Raw genomic sequence first — 9,622 nt, 5'->3', positions numbered from 1 at the left:
CGCTCCGCACCCCGCTCCGCCGCCGGTCTCCTCCGCTCCGCTCCGCGGCTCCCCCGCCCCGGCACCCCCAGGGCCGGGGGCGGCCGGCGGGGCTGGAGGCCGGGGCCCCCTCCAGGGGCCGGCAGCGCTCCCCGCCCCGGGGCTGAGCCCGGCGCCCCTTCGCTTCGTCGCTTGGGCTCTGCAGCGACGGCGCTCGGCTCCCACTCCTCCCTCCCGGCGAATGCTTGAATCACGCCACGGATTCACGGGCAACTGGCTTTTGTTCTGCAGGGTCTTCGTCCGGGAATGAAGGCAATTATCGCATCCCGGCGCCTCTGCTCGCTGCAATAAATCTCCCTCCGAAGAATGGACCTTGGAGGCAGCTGCTCGGGGCTGCTTGGTGACCGCCGCCAGCTGGGGGGCGGCCCTGGCGCACTCGCAGAGCTCGGGGTTCGCCAAGCGTTGGGGCAGCTCCCGGCCGGGCCCTGCAGCTCCCTGCACTTCTGCCAAAACCGGGTCCTACCTCGCTGCGTGATGGGGGAGCAAAGGGTACGGGCAGAGCCCAAGCGTAGACCAAGGATCCTCAGATGAAAAAAGTGCAAAGTATCCCTCGAACTTACAGCTGGGTTAGGTTTAGTAAGAGTTAGAGTTACCCAGCAGATGGTAAACTATTTTCTTTCTGCCTGTACCTCAGACAGAGTTAACCCACTTTTTGTAATGGCAATAAATGCAGTTTCCTGGTAGCATTAGAAACATTTTGGTCTAGAAAAATGTGGTTTAGAAAAATGTATTTCAGAAAAATGTGGTTTAGAAAAATGTGTTTCAGAAAAATGTGGTTTAGAAAAATGTGTTTCAGAAAAATGTGGTTTAGAAAAATGTATTTCAGAAAAATGTGGTTTCCTGGTAGCAAACCACAGCCTCCAGCATCACCCCTCTTTTCTACAGATTTACACAGAAAACACCCTCTGTACACATGCAGAGAGGGTGAAAAAAGTTTCCAGTGCTCAGTGAATGCTGCCTGAGTTTCTAACCTCAACTGCACAAGTTCTTTGGATTTAAATTTTAAATAACTTCCCTAATCACACACTGGACTTTCAAATAAGTCTTCTGTGCTTTGGCTGGAATCAAGGATGGCTCTAGAAGGCTCTGGTGAGAACGCTCTGCAGGCGCTGCAAAGCAAGGACAGAAGCCTGTACATGGAAGCTAGTATCTGGCACCTCATTGTCCTTCCACCTAAAAACATACCTGCCCTGCAAGGCCCCAGAGTGCTGGGCAAGTCCAAAAACAGGGGGCTGAGGCCTGGCCTGCTGGAAGCTTCCCTGGGATGTCTCAGCTCCTCAGCAAGTTTCTTGCAGCCACACACGCACATTGGCACTGCAATCTGTTTGCTTCTTGCCATGAAGGCAGCCTTTGCCACCAGTTCTGGTAATTCAGCTTTGTATCTGCACTAATTCACACAAAGCAAATACTCAAGACAGTCATCTGTCCCCTTAAGGCAACTGCAGCTCCTAAAGTCAGCCTTCATTCCATACATCTCAAAATAAATTAGAAATAACAGAGTTTTTAGAGTTGAGAAATGTCCAGGCAGTGCAAGAAGACCTTAGCAAGTAGAGGTATGACCTTAGGACAGTAAGATGGTGAAATCCCAATGTACTTTTAATGCCTGTAAATCTCTCTAATAAGCAGTTGAGCAAAGGGCAAATTGTGTTGTGCAGTTTGGGTGATGCTGTCAGTCTGGGTTAGCTTATTTTTAAATAGGTTGCAATTCTGTTTATATGTAGTCAATTAAAAAAATCAGCTCAGGTGCATTTTAGGAAGCATTAGCCTTATCAGCTCATAAACCCTGATCTGCCACCCTCAAGGCACATCTTTCACACAGCCCTTGGAAGAGCTTTCCAGCACATGGGCTATCAACATGTTAATCTTTATAAATCAAATATTTGCCAAGTGGAGTAGAAAGCCACATGTCTAAATAAGATGTATTGAAAAATGGAACAAAGTGATGTGTGTGTCAGAGATCACTAGGTCATGTTGCAAGCCTGTCCCCTTGCAGAGTTATCCTTCAAACATCTCCCTAGCCCAGCTGTACATGTTAATTCTACTCCAGTATTTGTTTTTCCCCACTTTTTAATACACAAAACTGACCCTCTCTCTGACCTGGCTCCTCCTCCTCACTGAGTTTAATGCAACCCAAACTTTGTTTGAATTAGATTCACTACAGACAGGGCTTGCCAAATGTTGACTTAGGAGGCATTGGGAAAGAAGAGGCAGACTTACCTCCCGCCCACCCAGTACCAGGGCTGTGAAAGTAAGTCTCATGTATTTCAATTATTTTATGGTTTCACACAATTGAAAATTTGAAAACCTGCTGTTTGTGCTGATGCCTCACACTGATAGCAATGCTGCTTCTGCAGTTCAAAGCTATCCTTATTTATCTGCATATGGAGGCTTCCCTTTGCTTCTGCAAGGGATACTTGTCATGAGGTTTGGAAGGACCTGAAAACACAGACTCTTTCTTCATCCTAACAAACCATCTTGAATTGTTTTGCTATTTATTATTCAAAAAGAAAAGTGAAGCGGTTGCTTCTGCTCTCCTGACTGGCGCTGAGTACTTGAAAGGGGGCAGAGGGGCTCTTTGTGAGCACAGGTCAGAACCTGAGCCTTCTGCTTCCTCGAGCTCAGACGCTCTCTTGGTGAGCACAGACTGAGCCCAGATGTCTCTCACATGAAGAAATTAAAACTTCAAGCTGCTTCTACGTGCCCAAAATGCTTCTGCTTTCCAGTTTCACTAACAAAGCCTTCCACCAAATGCCATCCACCCCGGTGTAAAGGCATTGCAAATTGGCAGTTTGTAACTTCCACAAATTAAAGTCTGTGGCAGATTTAAGGCTCTGGATGGTCAGTCCGCCATTGCACTAGGAAGAAGGTTAAGGGATTTTTGAGGGTGTTTTCAGGCTGGACATTTAACACATCCCTGGAACAGATACTTCTGTGCCAAAACTCCTCTCCTTGTCCTTCCCACACCCTGAGATTCCAGTGTGTAAGCAGCCACAGGGGAGCTGACTGCTTCCAAACTCCAGCTGGCTGAGAGGCCCACCAGGCCTGGCTTCAGCTCCTCCAGGACCTCCAGATCAGCTCTTGCAAAAGAAGGCCATCAGTATTCAGCAGGCAATTAACAAATATTTGGACATTTGCATTGATCCACTCACAGCAAAACTCCCCACTGCTCCAGCTGATGGGGACATCAGCCCTGGACATCCCAACACTCAGAGCAAGCTGCTAACACATGCTGTCTCACATGGATCAAGCTATCAGACAGAAGCAGCAGTGTCTGGAAAAATCTACACAATCCTTTCACTTCCTCTGGATAAAACACGGGATCACCACCTATCATCCACGCACACCCTGCCCTGAGGAGCAGCCTGTAGCTACACAGCAACCACGGGCTGGCTGAGCTAGCAGCAGCCGTCGAATGCACAATTTGCTCTTTGGACTTTGGTTTGCGGATGCAATTTCACATTCACAGCTCGGCAGGAGAGAGGCATGCGGACACATGTTCTGGCTAATTCTTCAGGTTTCCAAACAAGCTTCCGTATTCTGCACACTAAAGGTTTACATTGATTTGCTTTTATGGCCAGACACCTGCATGTTTGGCGATCCCATTATTTGTCTAGCTCTGTCTATTTCCTCTCCCCCTCTCCTCTCAGGTCTGTCACATCAGGGTTGACCAAACTTCCTGATGCTACAACTTCACATCAAGAGCCTGGCATGTCAGGGGCACGCGCCGCAGGAAGCTGAGGGCAGAGGGCAGGAAGGGCACCACCTGCCCGAGGGGACAGAGTGACCCAGGCACATGGGTCTCAGGAGCCTGTCTGCACTGCCTCGCATCCTCACACAGCAAACACGCAGTGCTCCTGCAGGACTCACCCCACCGTGCCCCGTTACCAGGCCTGACTCCAGCACACAGCCCACACCTGAGCCACTTGTGAACAGCAAGCCGTGCCGGAGCTCCAGGGTGAGGATCTGTGCCTCCTCTGCCAGCCTCATGCCCCTCATGCTGCTGAAAATGCAGTTTGGGATCTGTCAGTGAAGACCCACAGCAGTAATTAGTTTGTGGCATACGGCAATCGTGAATCATATACCTGAGAAGATGGAGGTGATAGCACTGGTTTTCCTAATTTACCTCTTTGGCTTTCCTGATGCCTGACAGTTGGAAGAATTCCTCCACCTGCACAAGTCTGAGACTTGCTGACCAGTTCAGTCTATTCTAACAGAGAGCTCTGTGAAGGCTCAGCTGGGCAGTGGCTTCCCTTCCAGTTTCAGTACTGGTCACAAGAAGTAGCTGAGAGCAGCTATTTCTGATGCTGCTTTGCTTTCGGGACCTTTGCAGGGCTAGTAATTTGGGAGAGCTTTAAACATTCAGAGTGCCAAGTACGGAGGATTGCCTGGGGCTTATAACTTGCATTAGCTGGGTAAAAAGTCTGCTCCACTGGCCTTCTGCAGGCACTGACGCTTCACCCTCGTCCTGGTTAAGCAATAAAAACTCCCACTGCAGCTGCGGCATGCCGAGCCCCGCATGGTGTTTATTTCCTATGATACACCACTGACAGCTACAAGATCTCTCAGATGAGAAGAAAGTCTCTCCTCCACAACCCCGGGCTTATATTTCTAAGGCAAATGATACAATTCCAGTGCTACTTGGCTTTCTAGACTTGTTTGCAGAGTTAGATTTAACTAGGGTTTTATTTTGTTGTTTTTGTGTTTTCAAATGCCCAAAAGTCTCAGTGAGATTTGTTTCAACAATCTCTTGTGGAGATGCCAGCCTTAATCGCACTCTTCCAGGCCCTTCTTATTGTCTGGGATGAAAGCACAACACAGAGCCTCCCCTGCTAATTGCCAGCTTTCTGTTTTCCAGTGACAGGTGCATTGTCTGGAGGAGCAGACTCGATTGTGTCCCTGCGCAGGAGGGCATCAGCTGCTGATATTAGAGAGCCTTTCAGCAGAGCTTGGGCAAGGCTTGTTATTCAGTGCCATCGTTTATAACGAATCTGTGTAGCCTAGAAACTTTTAATAGAAAAAATAGGACCTGCCATTATAATTCATCTTTGCTTGTTGTTTTTTTTTCTCAAGCTGCTAACTACTCCTAAATCTCCCGTCCTCCTACGGCCAAGACAGGGCATTTGGTTCTGATCCTCTGTGAAACACTATATCTTTCTAATATCCTTTTTCCATAGTTTTCTCATGAAAGGATTTTGTTGGTTTAGCCAGACACCCACTATGGTTCTACTTTAACCTGTAATCAGAGTTAGCAAAAACTTTTTTAACTGTGGGTCCTGCGAGGTCCATTCTGAAGCAGCGGGGCTGGTTGATGTACATCAGCTCAGGCTCACAAATGTCCCAGAGCTCTGGCTGGTGTCTCTGCCATCCTCTGAGATCCCAAGTGAAAGAAGAGCTCGCTCCGGGGATGGGGACTCTGCACCTGCTTTCTGGGGTGAAGAGAGGAGCTCTGGTGCTCACAGAGAGTGAGGGAAGGCAGCAGCAGGAGAGCTGCTGCGAGATGAGAGCAGTAAGCACGAGAACAACATTAGGCACAGACCACATCTGTCTTTCCCATTTTTCACATTAAAGGGTAAAGTTTTCCACATGCAACTGTTGTGCAACACCAGAACTCCAGCGACTGCCACTGCACCATGCAACCAGGCACACGCCAGACCATGAAGCAGATGGCCTGGGTTTTTGCTGCTGGAACCTGGCAGTAGAGAAACCCTTTTTTTCCTGGATCTTTTCGCCTCAGTCACAAGACAGAAAGGAGGGTCTACAAACAACTGGTGTAAGCAGCACACCCCACAGAGCGGAGGCACGGGCAGCTCCGAGGGACACAGGGTGCCTGAGGCCACCGCGCCTCCTCGGAGCCCCCCTGGGCTGGCCGGGGTCCAGCACCCCTCGCAGTAAATGCTCTTGCCCAGCCCTACCCACACACACAGGCCTCTTTAAATACCTCATGGCTACTAATACAACAAAGAGTGAGCAATGAGAAAAGCAAATGTGACTTCTGTGGCTTAAAAAGGATGCGAGGCTTCCCTTCCACTAGGTACAGTGTGGAAGTTTTTTCCCAGTGCCAGGAAATTAATGTTGTGATGCTGAAATGATCAGTTCAGAAGTGGATTGGGTGCCTTCAGTACCTAAGTTACTCTCAGTTTTTCCTCTAGGATGGTCAGTGGTTCCTGTTATGACGCCACAGGAGGCAAAAATACCGTGGGTTCAGTGGGATGAAACATAGACCCATCTCCAAAGAAGTGCTGAGGCTTTATTACCACTTGTCCATTTGACTGAGAAATCAGACACTTCCTTCCCTTCATTAAGCTAGATTCCTGTCACAATACCTGTAATAAAGGCAAAACATGGATATTTAGGGCAACAAATTACAAACCACAGAATTATAAAATATGCTTGGGCATTGCAACAGAAACTCTTGTGGCCTTGAAACTCCTACAAGAGAAAGCCATCTCTTCTAAAGCTGCCTTGACTTCTCCCACACAGTGGGGAATGAAGTGGCAGCACTTTGCAACGAAATCACAGAGATGAAAATTCACAGGCTGTGTAATTGCTCTCTTAAGGACAGATCAGTTCTCAGGCTTGGGTGCAATCAGGGTGATCGGGTGATCGTTTGGGTTTCTCACCCAGAGGCAACTCCACTGTAAGCACCTGTGTCCTGCAGGAACTTGCCCAGCAGTCCCCACTTCACACCCTTCTCATGACACACAGCAGCATCTCAGAGAGCTGCTCAGACCTCTCCGTACCTGAAACTCTCTTCTTCCTTTTCCAACTTGTCTAGTTTTGCCAGCCTGTTCTGACAGAACCTAAATAAAGCTGAAAACTCAATCCAACATTTCTAACAGAAGGACTTTTCCAATTGTCAGCAGAACACCAGAAATTCAGGCACTTTTCCTAAACAGTATTGACAAGTGATAGACAGTAGCAGAATGATTTGAGTATCATAATGCTAGAAAATAGCCTAAGATCAGCACTGGACTTTCTTGAGTTTCTAGCATCCTACAGCATCTAGCTAAAAGCAAGCAAAAGGCTCCCCATGCACTTTATTTGTCCCCCCTAAGGAGGGACACAGTCTGTTTCTTGTTTCTGTCTTTCTGCCAGGTCCTTTCCCCCCATTCAGAAAATTGTTCTTTCAGAAACTCCTGGAAACTTTCTTCACGATTCAGTGCATCATCACTTGCCTGCACCACTTCTCTGCTCCCAGCTTAAATCTCTTCTTTCAGTTTTTATGTAATGAATAAACTTCTCAAATCAGATACCTGTATGTCCTGTAATGAGTCTGAACACCTTGAATAGATCTCCTGCTTTCAGAACCAACAGGTACACAGTGAAGATCCCTGAGAGATCACCTTCTGTCCCAACCTGGGGAAGCACTTCCTTGATTAGCTTTCTTGTACCCACAGGTTGGTTAAGTTTTAGTCCATCTCGTTCAGATCTGTCAGAATTGTATTTAAATTCTTCTGACAGATTCTTGGCCTGCAGCTTGTTAACAGATCGCCGTTGAGGCAAGATGTTTGAAATTAGAGTGGTTTTGAACAGGAGAGCCACATGGTGCATTTATTCTCCTGTTCGGTGATTATCTCTGCCTGGCTCTGCTCCTAACCCAAGTTCACCTTGGGACATTACGGTCGCTCCTGGCTAGTTTGGGAACTCGTGAATGTGTTGGAATACGCACAAGACAGCCATGACTAGGGTTCAAGCACAACCACAGTATGTGTTTTCAGCTCCTGGACAGTCTGCATTGCCTCTGGCCACCCCTAACAAAACCCAGTCACACGCAGGGCTGGGTGGTGCAGGAGCCCAGCATGTTTCCCCACAAATTCTGCAGGCAGACGCGAAGCATGAGGGAAGTCATCATGCAACAGAGATACCAGCGTGGCTACTCATAGCACAAGAAAGCATTTCTTAGGCTTCTTGAACTGCCTGTCATTTCCCATGCGTGTGCCAGCGGTGCTGTGTCACCTTTCAGTTTGAACAGTTGCAGGCACCAGTCCCATAGCCCCAAGTCGCTGGGCACCACGCTCCCACCACCGACACAGCCAGCTCTGTGTTGGCTTTCACCTACCAACACTGCAGGCTTTGCTGGCGTGCTACAGAGCACTCGAGATTTTCTCAGTGTGCCCAGCTGTTGTGCTGACTGTGGCTATCGGGGTTGTCTGACTGTCCTGTGAAAACCCTAAACAAACAGGTTTAGGTGCCAAGTTATTCCATCAGGGAAAGCCGGAACAATGGCAACCCTTCACCCATCACTTGATCCCCCATTACACAAAACCAGGATCAAAAAAGCCTCATCTGCTAACACTTTACTTTTTGCAACTCCCTTATCCTAGAAAGCAAAACTCTGGTTGATGATTTACACTTGTTACCATGAAGAAAAAGCATGTTTGTCTTTAATACAGCAGGAGCAGGTGCAAGCTTCATAGAGTAAAACTGTACTGAAGATTTTCTTAAACAGTCCAAGTTCTGCACTGCCTCTTTAAATAAGGTCTGAGAATTCAAGATGTCATTTGGCACTCATACACAAAGAAAACACTGATACAAAACTGGGGAACAAGGCAGGGTGTAAATGCAGACACCAAAATACCTGGGAGTTTGTAAATTATATAGAGATACAAACTGTAAAGATATGGGCTTCAGCCTGAATGCCCACCTGTTGAGAAAAAACACCAGCATTGCTTGAATCCCAAGTAAGTTTCCAAAAAAAAAAAAGGTATTTGGGTGCTATTTAACTTCCCTGACAGAAGTCTTGTAGGGCCATAAACTTGGACTGCAGGTTAAGGCTTGGAACAGACTTCAGGGCAGCTTTATAACAAAAACAAAACCCAACAAAACAATAACAAAAGAAAAGCTTGCAGTCTTCAGGCTTCAGTGTTCTGTGGTCCTGATAACATCCCACTGGGGACTCTGGAGGACTGCAGAAAACTTGAACAACTCACCTGTGTGTATAGTGGAGGGCATCAACCCAGACACAAAGATTGCAAGCAAACAGGTGTGAAAAGGCCTGTGTAAGATGATCAGAAAATAACTTGTTCTTAAGACCATCAGTTGTGCCTACATACATGGGACTGGAAATAGGTATCCTGTAAGGCTGAGAGGAAGAAACAAACATTTATCTGAAATGCAGCCAGCTGTTAACCAGCAATAGATGGAGCTAGTGGTGCACTAAGACAGCTTTGAACTAAGGAAGAGCCCTACCTGCACATCTGCAAGAGAGCCAGTTGCATACCTGGGAGGATAGGAAAAGACACTATATTACTAGAAGGTAAAACAATAATCGTAGGACATCTGCTTGGTTGTCAAGGACCAAGAGGGAAATAAAGCTGTTGTCCCCTCTAGCTAAAACCTGCTGTTTCTTTTTCCCCAGACTCCCAACCACCAACTGCTCTACAGTTTGTATGCCAATCCAATTTTGACGCCTGTAATTCACCCTAGAGACTGTTTATTTTAACTTTATCAAGTGAAGAGAAAAACAACTGTGTTAGAATAAAAAAGAAAGAAAGAAAAAAAAAAAAAAAAAAAAAAAAGAGCATCTGGCAGCAGGATATTCTTCCTCTCAGACAGCTTCCCAGCCTAACCGGTGTGCAAGAAA

This window comes from Netta rufina (genome assembly GCF_964035555.1).
Source record: "Netta rufina genome assembly, chromosome: 20".
Taxonomy (NCBI): Eukaryota; Metazoa; Chordata; class Aves; order Anseriformes; family Anatidae; genus Netta; species Netta rufina.
This window is presented reverse-complemented; position numbering follows the sequence as displayed.